The 16807-nt window shown below is 37.9% G+C and overlaps 1 protein-coding gene across 1 annotated transcript in view; it reads left to right on the plus strand.

Moving 5' to 3' along the window:
* The window catches only part of LOC100645674 (semaphorin-2A), a 557658-nt gene that overhangs the window by 975 nt on the left and 539876 nt on the right, over positions 1 to 16807 (plus strand). The window lies entirely within an intron of this gene.

A 16807-nucleotide genomic window follows, 5' to 3' on the forward strand; every position in this document is an offset into this window, starting at 1 on the left:
TTATACATATACACATACATACGTATGTATAAAACATTCTTATTCATTATAAACAGGAATGATGACACATTTTTAATTAACGAAAATCAAAGGATCGATATTTTATCGAAACATATTGACCATTGCATTTAAAAAATATTCTACTATTCGACAAAACCGAAGAAAATCGTTATTCGGAAATTTCTCTGACCACGTCGAAGCAAACGTTTCAAACGAAATGTTCGTCCGTTTCATATCGCATTTACACTTAATGGATTTTCGATACCACGTGAAAGCGCATCGCGGGTAAACGCCACTATTTCTCTTTATTCGTTTCTTCATAATTATCTCTTCAATTAATTAAAGGCACGCAATTTCATAAAATGTATATATGTATGTGTATACCTTTTTTCGTGAGGATATTAACGTGTCTACCGCGCACAAAGCATTTGTTTTTCAGCGACATGCGGAGCCATTTTATTTTTTTTCATACCTTCGGGTCATGTAGGTAGCGTTATTATCGTAGCTCAGCACAGGGGGGCCGGCTAATTGAAATTCGGATAATGGACGAATCGATGAACGCTACCGTTGCTTCGGGCGAGAACGTCGTTTTTGTCGACATCGTTACGCGGAATTTAATTTTCATGCCTCGCTAATGTTACCACGACATTCTCTGCACATCGGCCCGCCATGGTGTTTCTATCGGTCCGTCTGAAGGGTGTTTCGTGAATCACGCCCAAGTTCCTTCGCGTTACCTTAATTTCGCCAGATATCCACGGTAATTATTAGATTTTAGCGGTAATGACTTTTCATTGACAGTGATTGGCCGTTCACTAGGCGAGGTTAATTGATTCATTAAACGGGTAAGGTCGTCCCTGAAATCTTGAGGGATCGATGGCTTGCAGAGGTCTCGTTAACGTTCTTAGCTTGTTTAGGTGCTGTGAATCATAGCCGAGTTCACGGATAACAATATTTATATACGTTCAATCTATACCAAGAGAAACTTTCTGTCTAAGGGCAATCTTATTTATTAAAGGCCAGAATAGGGGTATTTTGGTTGGTTATTTTATCTTTATTGGTCGAATAAAAAGCTATTGATACAGCGAATAGAATTTACGGCTTTGCATGCAGAAAATCTCTAAATCTGTAGATAATACGATAACTATAATTACGTAATACCATGAGTTGATATATTTAACCGCGTTCAATGTTGTATTTACACAAATAACAACAGCAGATTAAAATTATCGTTACTATATTCTGCATGCTGCAAAATTACTGCTCATGTTGTAGATGCTTGCTCGCGTTGTAGATATTTCTAACCAAGAGCAATACCAATAATATCAGTTCATTAATTAAATTGACAATCTGAATAATTGCGTAACTGTATGGCCAACAATTATTACGTAATAATATAATACAAATTCTTCTCTCTTTATTATACATCACTTTTTTTGCTTTAATTATGATTTCAAAATTATATGTTATAAAACACATATACATATATACCACGAAGGAACTTCACGATTTATTATACTACGTATTTCGAAACGAAACTTTTCGTATTAAGCAAGTTGCTTCTAATACATCAGTATAAATACTCCGATCAGTTGCATTGCTACTACACGACTATACATTGTGAAAACTGATACTCCGACGGAGTTTCTACCGGAGAAAAGCTTAGGTGTGTCGTGCATAAATCACCAGACAGTTTCCACTTAGATTCTACAATTTGGTTTTGTCCAGCAGCGGTGGCGTCGGCGTACGGTATTAACGATAGCTACACGATTAATTTCCAGGGTCGTGCTCGTGTGACACTCGAAATTCGCATACGCAAGCAACGTTTGCCAGTAGGGGCGGGAGGGGGAGGGAGAGGGTGAGGGTCGATTTTGCAACAACGACTCAGCGCGTTTAGCGTCTTCCCGCGTGCCGGTGTAATAAAGAGCTTCATAATTTAAACTGACCTGTCTAGATAGGGACTTATAAATTGTTTCGGCTGGCAGGGTGGTCAGCATTATCGCGTCATCGGAATTACGAATGCTAGCAGGCTTCCCGAACCTACTTTTGCCTCCACCTCCTCCTATACACACCCTTCGTGGAGTATGGCATCTTTATTGTTTTCCACGTAGTTATGGTATCATCCCTCGTGCGTGCATGGTATTCGAATGGAGGTCCGGATTCATTGCGAGGACCCGTTGGCTGTATTTCGAGTGAAACGTTGCGCGAGATAGCCATTTCAATAGATACTCCGTGCACCGCATACCGGTAATTAGAAGCAAATATTCATAGGGGATGGGAGTTCATGAATAATGACTTTTGCTGGAAAACTTTCGGTGATCGATTTTAAGATTATATTTGCCAATGGAAGTATCGGCGATGTTCTAAATTCGAAGATTTATAGAAATCGAATTATTTTCAGAATAATTTGGTGGAATTAATTTTAGAACAATGACTTGCGCAAGAGCGTTCATTTAATAGATCTAATGTATTTCTGGTATAAGGTAATAAGATTATATCATCCAGTTTAAGTTCCTGGGAATTTGGAAATATGTAAATGTAAAATGAAGCAGAACAGTAACGTGTTTGAAGCCTCGTTGAATTTCTTACGTCTTTTGATTTTGAAATAAATTTATTTTAATACAAAATGTAAACCGTTGGCTCTTATTTGAGTTATTAGCGGGTAACATGAATATTCGATCCAAGTTATGTTACATTAAACTACATTTGCACGAAATTTAAGTAGGTAGTTATAGTTTAGCGGATGAGAGATATTATTATTCAAAATATATTGTATAGAATATACATTTTCGCGAAATATTTAAACATCGATTGACGGATAGGCCATATACATGCATATTATATTCTTCATTCCAGTACCTTTAGTCCAGAAATGTGTTGCCATATCCTATTCAAAAATTCATTCTGATAGTCCACCGACCGTTCTGTCAGAATTCAAATCGAAGGGATGATCGAGTTTTTAAATATGCATCGATCGTTCCGCCGTTTGAAGAGTTTTGGCGTCATATCGTAGACATCTTACGTTAGTAGTAAGCGATAAATTTTTCAGAGTTTTACGAGGCAGCAAGGAAGTATACGCGATTCATACAAGAGAAGCCGTTTATACGCAAGGAAAACACCTTAGGATACAAGATATATCGATACATCTTTCGTGCGAATTGATGTATATTCTTCCTTCCTCACTATGTTTTCACTATTCTTTTTCACTTCTGTCTCTCTTTGTACCCTTTCAACTTTCGACACAGCTGTTTTCTCAATGTACGAAATTTACGGACTTATTTGATCGCTTACTTTCCTTTTGACGAAAATGTTCCTTTGAAATGTGAAAATTTATCTTTACCGTTACACAGAGGAAGATGCTGCGCGACTATAATTCCGTTACTAACCTCTCTGCTTTCATAAACATTTCTCGCACACCTATAAACCCAGATACAGGCCATCGTGGAATAGAACAAACCCGACAAGCGGAAGATGTTAATACTTTCTTCTTCTTTTTCCGCCAACCATTTTTGTCAACAAAATTTTCCAGCTTTTTCGCGTCTAGGTTAAGAGTTTTCTATCTACAGTTACCAAAACGCGAAACTCCAGTCAAGGATCGCCTACTTTCGAAGGTTTGCCGTTTTCTTCGACACAAAGATACAACGAAGAAGCAGGACTCCGAGCTCGTACGGCTTTTTCGTGTTTGCGAGTGTCTGCTGGAAGGGAAACGAGTTCCGCGAACTTAGGCGGAGAGGGATGCTTCAGTTTCCGCGTTGCGAAAAGTTCCTCGATCCCCGAGAGGTCCGGGAATCTGCGTTCTTAGCCCGAGACGTTTCCATTGAAAGCTTTCTTTTCGGGTCGCACCTGACGGATCGACTTATCGCAAGTTTTGCCGTTCCTTCTCCGTTCAATGCGGACGGAGGGATAAAATGGGTGGGCGCGAACGAGTTCGAGCTGGGGAAAAAGGCAACGGGGTCTCGTGGAATACGAATTCTCCCGAATAAGAATAGGATCTGGATACTCAAGGTCGACAAGCAGCTAAGGGCGAGAAATAAAGTTAGTTAGAAACCGGCGAGAAGTAGCGAAATATTCCGGTGAGATTGGAAGAATTCCAGGAATACGGAGAAGCCACGAGACTTGCACTACCGTCGGTGAATAGATTAAAGATTAAAGAAGAGCTGCGAAGAGGATTTCGAGGTTTTATTAAATATTCAACTACCCCTGCGTTTATAACATAGATATTGGTTATAGAAAAACTGGAGGGAAAGTCTGTTATCTACGAACTTGCTACCAGTCCTTTAGAAAATTGAAATTTAAGCTGCTCCTGTTGAAAGGCTTGAAAAAAGCTACAGTCGCTACCTTCGCCACGTTATTAATTTTACGTATTCGATAATACGTAATATGTTTACGTTAAAGATAACGAATTCTACGAAACGTCGAGTTTCCCAATATTTGAAGTAGAATTATTGATAGCCGTGTAAAAGTTAATTTGAGTTTGTTTTATTCAAGCACTCGATCGAGGTTGCATTTTAGAGCATACACATAATGCTAAAATGGAACACGGGTTAATATAATGTAAAATTGGTTAATTGAGTAACATTGTTTAATTTTGAAAGTGATATTGGCGAATCATCATGGCAAACATTTCAACAGGTTATCTTCAGGGATACCGACAGATTTAATGTACTTGCAGGAGATTAAAAAATTTCCATGTAATTTACTATCTTCGCGTAACGAGGATATAAACAAAAGAAATAAAAAATTCACGTCATAAATAATCATATCTTATAATTGCGAGTTCACTGTGCCACAAACCAGTTCTTCGTTTCATATTTTGTAGATACGAAATTCCACATAATTTGTTCCATTTCATGAAATTTCAGACTTCATTTTCAGAATGTGTCCGGCGAATGTACCATCCAAGAATATTGACACGAAGGATGTTCGCATTGAGCTTTTCGTAACACGCGTGGAGACCTCAAAGGTCTCGGTAAAGGACCCTACACGTAACCTTACTCCTGTCGTAAAAATGCAAAGCGTTCCGTGCGAATAAAAAGCTTCCCCCGATCGGTGCGAAGCTCATGAAACTTTCAGAAGAAGCGACTATAGCGCCGCCAGGAGCATTGCGTACAGAATGCGTTCACGATGTATACCTTCTTCTCTCGCCATTTTTTCCTTTCTTCTCTTCCATTTCGTATCCGGCCGGAAGCGCGGGGTTTCCGCTGCAATGCGTTACGTGACTGCGTTCGTACTTTCTCAACCGACGATTTCACCCGAGTAGCTTTGCACTTCCTTGTGGCATTTCCTTTGAGAACTTAATTCTCCTTCACCGTGAGCTTTACTCTCGGAACCTTCGTTTAATAAATGATCGATTGTATTCAACAGGAAAAGTAAGTATGTAAAGATCTGCGAGACATTTTTCTTTGTTGGAACTTCGTTTCACGTTTAAGCGTGGCGTGGTATTATTTTTCGTTCGATAAAATAATTCATAAGGCACTGTTTACCGTTGTTCTTTCATTAAGACTTATCGCCGAAAAGAATAGAAAATAATATCGTAAGTAATAAAGTAATTTCGTAAGAGGTAATTATTCTTGTGGAGAAAGGGGAAATAGAAAATAGAGATTCATCTTAGTTAACACCAATTTCAGATAGATAATACGAAGTATTTCTTTTTTATGGACTTCTTCTTCTAACAAAATCTCTTTTCTCGGCGTTAGATAGATACGAGTGATTTAACACCATTTCTTTTCCATTTGCTTGGCTGATTTCTTATTTTCTTGAGACGAAGAAGAGTTATTCGGAGAATATGGATCACCGACATTAACTCTATTTCTTGAGATTCGTAAATCTCAGTCTATTATACAATAAATCTTATTTCGTCGAAAGAATGGCTATATTCTTCAGTATCTTGAAAAAGAACGCGTACAATGATAGAAATTGAAGCAGAAAGAAGAAGTTCCATTTCGATTAAAATATAAATTTCATCGGTCAATACAATTATTTAATGAAATATTTTTCCAATATTTTAAGTATCTCTTGACTCTAATTTAGTTTTTACCCTCTTTTAACGCTTCTTTGAACATCCGTACTTCTCCTTACAATTTTCTCCGATAGATTTGATCAAAGACATCCAGAAAGTGTTCTTCGCGTACAGTTGCTAGAAGCTCTCTTACCTCTTTTTAAAACTCTTCCAGCTAAAAAATGTAAAGAAAGGATACCTAAACACGAGGGGAATAATGATAATGGACATTATCTGTACTCTTTTAACTTGTTTCTCTTTGTACTATTTTCTTTACTATTTTAAGATCAAAGTCCTCCCTCATTTTCAATCTGTACATTCTTTCGTTGTTGTAAAACTTTTGAACAATTTAATTACTGTTAAATACGGTACTATACGTATGATACTTTATTTTGACTTCTCCCTTCTTTACATTTCTCTGGAGTTTTTTGACTTTTTATAGCTTCTTTTTTCCTCCCCACGGAAAGAAATCTACACCTGCACCTTGTAATCCACAAGGCAGAGATCTGCTTTTCTCGTTCGACAGATCTCCGAACGAGTTTCTTTTATTTCGTCGGTACTGTTACCGGAAATCCCGATGCACGTGGAACGTCTTTCACAACGAGGAACGTGCCAGCCTTACCCTCCATGTTTGACAATTCGTCAGAAAAAGGGAGGGGTACACATTCGATAGTAACAGAGACCTTGCGTGCTAAATTCTTTCTTTTTGGTCGTTTCTTTCCTTCTTGTTACAGCTTGCCTCCGGATGACGAGGTTTCGTGACAGAGCGCTACGTGACGGTCTCTATACTCGTTTATTCGACCTAGCCGATCTTTCTGTTTCCTTATATCGCGAGGATACCGACGGAAACGCCAGCGAGAAAGAACGAGCCCGATCAGAAATTGTTTCTTTAACTTCAGCCAATACGCGTTGTATTTTCGGTGAACCGACAGTTACGGTAATTGAAATTGTACGATACGAAGGCTATTAAATTACTCGAGGGCGTTCCGCTAATTTCATTCCTTTGCTCTGAAATCTGTCCATTTTTCACGAACTTGAGGTTGAAACATAAATCTGGATAAACTTGGCGATATATTCATCGAGATATCTACTTTTAATATTATAGCTGTAATAATATTGTATTTGAAATTGTTCCTGAATATCTTTATGTAGTTTATTGCAAACTATTTTGATGCAAATATCTGAGCCTAACTTAAAAGAAATACTGTCAGTATATATACACATGTTAATTGCAAAAGACCAAGCATTCATGATACATGTAATCGACAATGAACTTAATGACTTTAATTTTCTATTCGTCTTCCAAATTCATTAAAACAAAAAGGAACGTCCTTTATTCCCCACTAATAAGAAACTTCCTATGTGTAAATAAATGGAAGGTGGTTGAGGGACAATTTCATTGTGGAGCAACAATTTCTTTTGAAGCTAGAATGGCCCACCGGTGGGGCTGAACGAGCCGATGCGTGGAGCTAAGGCAGTTTAGATGTTATCGTATTTCGCTGTGGCTAACTCAAGGGAATATCCCCAGTACCCTTCTCGTCCTGTTTCCTTTCCCGTTTCTCTTAGTCCCGGCGAACCGGTGCAGCCCCCACGAGCCGGCCAGTCCGATTCTTATCGATTTTGGCCTCGCCACCTCCAATCGCGATAGAGTTTCGCCTTTCTTTTCGCCTTGATACCCGTTTTCTTCCATTGCTTCCCAAATCGCACTGAATCTTCTTAATGGGCCGTTGTACTACGCATTAATGTCAGATGCATTGGTTTCCAAGTTTGACCTGGTTTCTGAAATATCGATGTCATCATTCAGAGTGTTTCACGATTCCTCGACGTCAAAAGTTATGGGGTTCTTCGCCATGATTTATCGTTGCATAAGTTCGTATAATTATTCCATTATTCAAATATGAATATTGTAATTTCTTTGCCACTTTTTCTTCATAACGAAATCTGTTTATTCGTTCGTTCGCTAAAGTTTGGCAATGATTGATAGCTAACGATCGTTTGACAGTGCCTTTAGCTACTACCTTTCTTTACCGACTTTAATAATCGATTGTTAGTATCCAATCCATGTCTGGCACACCAAAATAAAAAGAACATTACATTTACGTGGTGCACAGGGGACCTCTGCTATCTCGATGGCCCAAGACCTTTATCTTCGATCTTGCAAAGGCTCCACGGATTGATCTTTCACTCTGTGCTATTGTTATGTCTTTCGAATCTCCTTGATAGCCGAAGGGCGGATGTGGCGCTTAATACAGCGATCATTACTTTTAGCTTCTTCCGAGTTTCCGTAAGATCTTCACGGATATGGAGACTAATAGCTTTCCCGGATCACTATAACTCCGGATTAAAACGGTGATTCCAGACGATCAGAATCGCGTCGATCGAAAACTACACCCTTTAAAACTACACCCTTTGTCTTATCTTTCTATTTTTTATAGAAGACTTTCCTACGTATAATCTCCCGAGATGGTTTAATACCCGTCAATCTTCTTTTTTCGTTTAGGTTTCGATAGATTTTGGTATGGAAGATTTAATGGTCAAATTTGATCAAAGACAACTATGGCCTGTCATTCGAATCATAAATCCGCACCTTTCGACGAGAATTTCGTTTTATCACCGAAGAAAATGGATGTCGCCGATTTAGCTTCCACTCCGCTACACATTTTTCTTACTTTTTCCGGTGTACGTATATTCGTATTTCTAGACTTAAATTTTACGGTCTTATTCCTTATACGATAGTTTTTCTACGACTTTTATTGCAGAAGATATTGTATTTGTAATATAGTGTACAAATGGTATAGTGTATAAAATAATAGACAATACTTTCGGTATTATTATCTGTTGATAAAGATTGTAGCAAAGATAAAGAGAAGCATAAAAGTATCTATTATTTATACAGAAATAATTTCTTCTAAATAAGAAATCAAATATTATATAATTAAATAAGAAATCGACGAAAGATCAGTTATTAATCATGGCAGGCATAATATCTTTTCATAATTATACTTGTTTGAGGATTTTTTCAATTATTTTTCGTGTCTAAATGATCTTATACTCAGAGCATACCGTGTTTGACATTGCACGAGTTGATTGATCAAATTAACAGCACGAACTTCCTTGTTCATATTAATTCGATGATTATAGAGACAATAGAGACGTAGGAAGACCTACACGCCCCTTCCTTTCTATGTATTTCTACGATGATTTAAGGGCTCAATGTTCATGATCAAAGGGCTTAGAGGGAAATCCTTTGTCTGCCGGCGCATGTGATTAAAGCAGTTCAACGATGTCTCGACATTCAGCCAATATAGCTTCAACTCCCCGTAGAGAATTTTCTAACGGAAAATAACATGGTTTCTCGTTTCCTAAACACAACTCTGATATCACAACTGACTAATCGATCAGAGAGGCCTTCTGACCATTCTATTACGAATGAAAAGCTGTATATTTCTCTGAAACATTGAAACGTTATTGAAAATTCTGAGAATTTTCTATAAACAGACCGGAGAAATTATTTTGAACCTTAATAAGAGTTACACACGGTTCGCGTTTGCGAGAGGTTTGTGTTTTATAACTTTAGGAGCCTTGGAAATTTATGTGATGGCAAAGGGGAAGTTGAAGTGGCGCGTAGAATTAGCGAATGGCGGGTGTAATTCCCGTGAGCGATTTAAGATGAAGGGAAATGAGTTTCCACCCCATCGTTATTATTCACATGTAAATAATTAATATAAATTTAGGTTGCGAATATAGACTGCGTATTTCACGTTTATTTGCGTACACATAACTTCTTGGTAATTGGAACCTGGCTGACAGGATATTTCAAATATTAGTTACTTTAGTGAGGGCGAGTAAACTCTGGCAAAATTTGATTTGAACTGAAAAATTGATTATGAATTTGAATATTCAACTGGCGTGTATACGTCGAGTTAATCCTTGATATTCGTAGATATTTTATCTGCACGACTAACAGCCACTAGTTCGCTGACTCACTGGATCGATCTAGTCGTAAGTACAAAATAGGGAGAATGGGAAAGAAAGATATAACGATTAGCGCGCCGTAACCTAACGAGGAAACAATCCAGGAAGTAGAAAGGCGTGGTCAGATAAAATGGCCCCGATCCTCACTTTTGCACAGGATTGGGCTTTCTAGTATCACTCGTCGTTCTTAATACCGACGATTAACACGAACCAACTGTTTGTATCTCTTTTTGCCTTTTTGTACGACATTACTTTTATTCCAAACTCGACGTTAATCCTCCAAATTATGACAATTATTCTCCAGACAATTTGTTATAGCTTTTATTTATCTTTTTCGAAGGATACAAACGTTTATAATCATTACGAATAGCTTTCACGGTAACCAGTCGTTAAGATATTTGTGACAAATAAAACGTACAATGCTTGAGAGACAATATCTTTAATTTGAGGAAAATGTAGCTAAAGTTCATCCATGATAGGAAAAATTACATGCTTGTAAATACTAAAATATCTTACTCATAAAATTTATACGTAGAAATACGTAATCATAAAGTTTGCAAATTAATACAATTTTGCAAATAAATCCAGATGCTACATTGTTTTTGAAAAAGGAAATGCATCTATATCACTGTTTCATTGGGTTTCTCGTTATTATCAAATGCATTACAAGTACAGAATGTTATAACTCTGCAAAGGCCAGTAAATCTTCGTTTTAATCGGAACATATTTTCAAGCATTTTCAGTACCTGATCGTTCAACCAAGAATCGATTTGCATGACGCTTTACCATTAGATTTTGTAATTGGAGTTCGATTCAGCTGGAAATATTTTTACATTTACGCCATTCGACGTTAATATGTCGTTGCAATTTCTGTTCCCTTTAAAGAGAGAAGATACAGCCCGGTAGATAGGGAAGATTAACGCAACGTCACAGATAAATCGAGTAAAAAGCGGAAATGAAAGTGCTCCACTTTACAACGAGTTAACAATTTGAGCTTCGTCGTCGCGCGAGGAAATACACTCGTTTAAAAATCTTTGATGCCTCCCGTGAAGGAAGAAGTAGGTCGGTGCTTCGGGGCAAGAACCGAGGAGAATTAAGCTCTCGCCTCCTTTCGCGCCACCATTTTTCTACTCTCTTGCTCGTCCTCCGTTCGTATTCCTGTCTTGAACTCAGGTATACCTACAACATGCCTCGTGGCGTCCATTTTGCAGCAGAGTTTCAAATTTACATCACCGTCTTCCGCTTTGTTCCCGATTTTAACTATCATAACTGACGTTATAATGATAAGATTCGTAAAATTTTATAAAACATCGAAAATTAATTGTTTATGCAAAATGAATGTGATATTTTATTAATATCGATATAGTATTAGATTCAGTGAATTAAAGTTAGTTAAAACACTAGCACAAATTTATAGAAGAAAATGTCTTTGCTCTACTGCATATGATGCAGAGTGTCGAATATATCTTTATATTCTGTAAAATCGATAAAATGCTTACTTTATGCAGGAAGAAATTCCATGAACTATCGTAGAAATCGTTTCGAACCAAAGTAAGTAAAGGAATTTAATATTTATCAAATATTAAACGTTAATAATAATCCGTTTATATCAATATTCGTTTGAAACTATTTCTTTAGATTTCTATCCTCATAGCTCAGTGCATGTATTTCTATAACCCAGGAAGTTCCACGAACCTGTTTTCTTTTTCTTTTGCAACTGTACCTTTCTCAATAAAATGTTCTTTTCCCTACATTTTTGTGCAACAAGAAATCGATAATGGATTTCATACAATCTCTACTTTTTCCAGTTAAATCCCAAACTTGCTGAAATATGACACGTGCATGGAAGTAAAACGACAAAATGCATATTTACAGTTTTCTTAAAAAAAACTAGGAAATTTTATATTTTATTCTACGTTATATTTTCTATCGTAAAATTGAGAAATTACTTATCCAAGAAAGAGCACGATTAACTTAGGAACGATTCAACAATTCACAACTTATTCTATAATTTAATATATTTTAGATATTTTAAGCCTACAGGCTTTGTTTCTTGTATATGTGGCTTATTTAATCCCACCAACGAATACGAGTGTTTTACAACGTATAACATTCTAGCTGTTGTCTTTCTGGCGCACAGTAGCTTCAGTAGCAATGAGATTAACTCGATTTGTCGAACGACAAGGGGTAGATGAAATACAATTCGGTGAGAACGGGCTCGCATGTTTGCACGTGAATAATTATGGCGTGTTGCGACGAGAGCATCTGCTGCAATCACTTGTAAAAACTGCAGAAAATACACGGACGATTCCTGCGATGTATAATCCTCTGTAGCGTCAATTAGTTCATGGTAAATTTGCGTTAACGGATCGGTAATTAGCAGAGATTTTTTCCTCCCTTAAATAGTACGATTATGCGTGCACGATGAAAATTTAGTCGACGAGATGTCTGTTTTCGTTTTATTCATTTTGCATAGCACTTTATCCCATCATGTAATCGAAGCAAAATTCTCTGACATTTCTTGCATTTTTTGATGTATTCAGAAAATTTAATCTCGGCTGTTTAATAAAATTGTCTCTCTGTTTCATCTAGAGTATTTAACTTAAACATATTTCATTTTCGAGGGCCATTGAGTGGAAAAATTTCATGGAAAATTTTCCTTATTTAATACCTTCGAAATGTTAAATCGAGAATCTTTAATTTTCAGTTGTAATTTTTATCGCGACAGTAGTTCCTTCATCCGCAAGAAGAATTCGAAATTAAAATTACACAGAACATGAATAATAATCTTTCGTTATCCATTCTTCTTTCCTTTAACTCGATTGTAAGAAAGAAACTTACAAATATTAATAATTTTCTTACCAACTGTTTTCTTTGTTATTATCTTTTACCTTGTTCAGTGATCACTAAAAGGATTCATAATAATATAATCTTTAATTTTCACTTATAATGTCTCGCGTTTCTGCTGTGTCTGTACAGTGAAACACCTGTACTACTTAATATCTTACTCTCCACTTAACTTATTATACAAGCTAAAAAGCGTCGTATTTCATGTGTAAAACACTATGTAACGTAATCCATCAGATTAAGACTTCACAGAAATCCTCACTGTTTATGTATATACGTAAAAAAGTAATGCAATAAACATAAAAAAGGAGTGATACCAACGATGTTTTGCAGTTTTCCAAAAGTTACTGGACTAACAGCGGAATCATGTTCCTTACATACTATTCCGATTGAAGTAACCATGTCAGTGATCAGAGGCGCACAAAGCGCACAAAGCGAGTGTATTTTTCACGCTGACGATGGGAGAAAGTTCCCGTATCGATACGAGAAACGTACCGATTCTTTACACGAATTGCTGTAGCTGCAACACGCCACAGAACTCGTCCGATTCCTTTGTGAAACTGCACAGGAGCTTTTTACTGCATCGAATCAGAATTGTTCATGGTTAATGGAGTATTCTGCTTTGGGGAATGAAAAAGATCAAGTTTCTAACTGTTGCATTTTTTTTAGTTTGAAAACGAACATTTGAAAAACGTTTGAAATCTCGAAAACGTGCTCTTTCAAATATTTTTACGAGAAAGACTCTTTCTTTCTTTATGTAAAAAAAAAAAAAGACTTATGAATGTCGCGATTCATCTACACTAAAAAAATGTTGGACATTGATCTTACACAACCTTTTGCAAGTGGAGTTTTAATGTATATTCTGCGGTACATTATTCGTTCAAGTTTCACGATGTTTTCATTCTCTCGAAGAGTTATTTCGTTACCAGTCCTGCAAACAGCGATTCTAACGGAACAGTAAGTCCACGAGGCACAACAAGATATTTTCTTTTCGTATTTTTCGTCGGGAATTCAGCGGGAAGGAAGAAACTTTACTCGTCCATGAAAATACACAGAAGAACTGGTCATTACCTGAGAAATAGACGAACACGGCCTAGAAGAAGAGCGCGATAAAGAAAATGAAGGAGACTTCTTTGACCTTGTTAAACGATACGTAAATATATAACCATAAGTCTCGGACTTGTAGGTTGAATTTTTTGAAACTGTTAATTAAAATGTTTTATTAATTGCGAGAAGGGAAAATGGATGATTCCACGTCTTTTCAAACGTCGTGGATAATTTCAGTTAATTTTATTTAGAGTGAATATTGGAAGTTATCTCTCAGCAGGCTATACAAAAAATAATCTTGGATTTTATTGGAAAAGGTATAAACAGATTGTAATAAAAGTGAAGGATTAATTTCACCTCATCTTTCTACATCTGAAATTAGCATTTATAATCAGATTGATTATGCTTTCTGTATACGTGGTTTTAACTGACAAACAACCGAAGTAATGTTCTGATTTCGTTCACTATACTACTTCACGTAATACGAAATTCCATAACATATTATTCTCCACACCACCCCCTTCCGCCGTAACATAATGAACGAGCTTCGGCATGTGAGAATTTTTACATCCACTCCATACCACGTTGTAGGTGTGTGTACTTTGAAAAATGGTGGAAGGATGTTCTCCTATAAAAGTTCCGCTTCAACTTTGATGAAAAACTTTCGGTTAGAATGTAGAATCTCGTAAATACTTTAACCGTAATTTATTCGCCACGATGCGATGTTGGGAAGGAGGCAAAAAAAAAAAAAAAGAAGGCGGAAGAGAAGTTGGTTATTAGTTCTTCCTAGAGTAACGGTGCTTGAGATTTTTAGGAAATGAGGTCGATCTATTGACTTTAAATTAAAGCCACTGATTTCGTTATGCCATTCCCTTATTCGATCACATCGGGACTTCCGCGTATATTACGATCGTTGGGTGTTATAGCGTATATTTCATTTCCTTTGAAAGTTGGAAACGATCGACCGCAGGAGTACGTACAGGGCCCCGTCTCCGGATTCGATAAGAAGCCTTGTTGACCCGTCTCGGTTCGGTCGTTCTCGTATTTTTTCCCTCTCGACCGGCTATCGAGAGATAATGCGTCCGCGAATCTATAGATTCAGCGGTGAAGTATAAGCTTCGAAATTGAAGGTAAATTAATGATCGCAGCAGCCGGAGGAGTCGTCCGGCAGTAATTACCGATCCCATTGGGATTCGAGTTCGCGAGGTTCTTAGGGAGACAGCTGAAACGAAAGAGAAACGACTAGGCGGATAGAGAGGAGAAGGAAAACGAAGAGGGCAGACGGTACGGACAGACAGACGTAGAGCAGCAGAAAGAGAAAAGGAAAGAGAGCGGTTGAAAGCAAAAGGCTGAGGAAGAGGAGGTGGAAGAAGGAATTTAACCAAACCTCCCTGTAATTTCTCGTTCATCCCTTCGCAAACTTGACGGTGCCTAGGGTTATTCTGAAGGAGTCTCGAGGTGACGGTGGTGGATGAGGGGTAGCGGTGGAGCAAGCAGAAATGGGACGGAAGATGGAAGAGAAAGAGAGATAGAGAGAGAGAGAGAGAGAGAGGATGACGAGGTTGCTGTTGGAAGGAGCAAGTTCCCTCTTCGAAGGTCGGCGTGCAGTAGGTGAGTTATCGGCGTTACGTTAGACGTCACATGCAGTGCAGACCTGGCAAACCTCCGCTCGAGTGCTCTAGCGCCTTCCTATCTTCGGCAAGTAAGACGCAACGTCAGATGCAAGACAAACATCTCAATCCTAAGCAGATGAACGCGTGAACAGTACCGGCGAACCTATCGTCATACCCTTGTTCTTGTGTTTCGTCACGTAATGAGCTTTGTAATTTGATAGTCGCATTTGTGAACTTTTTGCCTTGCAAGAAAAGGGTTAAAGATTAGGAAATTCGTATTGGCATATAGAATAATATAAGACAATTCAAAGTATCCGTGACCGTTACGGCTATCTTTCTTTAATTAGAATTACTTCGGTGCGTGAAAACAGCGACAATATATCCACGAAGAGCAGATTCAAGTTTCTGAGAACTCGGAAAAAGTTTCAAAGCCCTATACGAAAGTTTTCTGGGACACGGAGGTTTATAAGCTGGGCAAACATTTGTCAACAACGCCACATCTTCGTTCAAAAGAGCGGACAGGCACGCAACCAGAGAGCGGAGAAACGAAAAAAAGAAACGATCTAATGATTAATACAGTTGGCTCGCGCGAATGTCACGTTCAATTGTATCCGTCTACCACAGGTAATCGCAGTCGCGAGCGAGACATTTCCGTCGTATGCTGCGGGTAAAGACAAGAAAGAGTGTATCAAGCTACGAAATCCTAAGAAAAACGAGGCTGCATTGTTCTCTATTGACTTCCTGATCGTCGGTGTCCTGTACTCGCACGCTGCGGTACAAGAGAAATGTTCTGCTGCCAGATGAATAACGAAAATGGGCAACCGTTGTAGCGGCAGTTTTTCTTCTGTCGCGGAGAAGAATACGACATTGTCGACCTAACGGTCGGAATATATCGAGAGTCATCTTTTTCGATCATTGAAAACGATAAATGTAGCTCGCCACGTGACGTTTCGAGAATCATGATTGCGTTTCGATGAAAATCAATGGATTTTTGTTGGTGATTTATCGATGCGCGCGAAATTGAATTTCTCTTTCTCAATCGAAACAATCGTGCGTCTAGCAATGCTGTGAAATTGGATCAGTTGATCCTCAATGATGCTCTGAGCTCGATGACAATTAGCGTCGGCGGTTCGCCGATTACGTTTTGGAACTGTTAATTAATATCGATCTCGTGGAACTAATAAGCGAAGATATACCGTATGCGCTATCGATAGAACGGAACACGGAAACTCGTGCAAAATGTTGGGCTTAACGCGATGTGGCGTGACATAGAGTAACGATATGCAATCGGTTCAGCGCGACGTTATCTTGTACGTATTACTTTACATTT

Source organism: Bombus terrestris, chromosome 6, assembly GCF_910591885.1.
Source record: "Bombus terrestris chromosome 6, iyBomTerr1.2, whole genome shotgun sequence".
In the NCBI taxonomy this organism is placed as follows: Eukaryota; Metazoa; Arthropoda; class Insecta; order Hymenoptera; family Apidae; genus Bombus; species Bombus terrestris.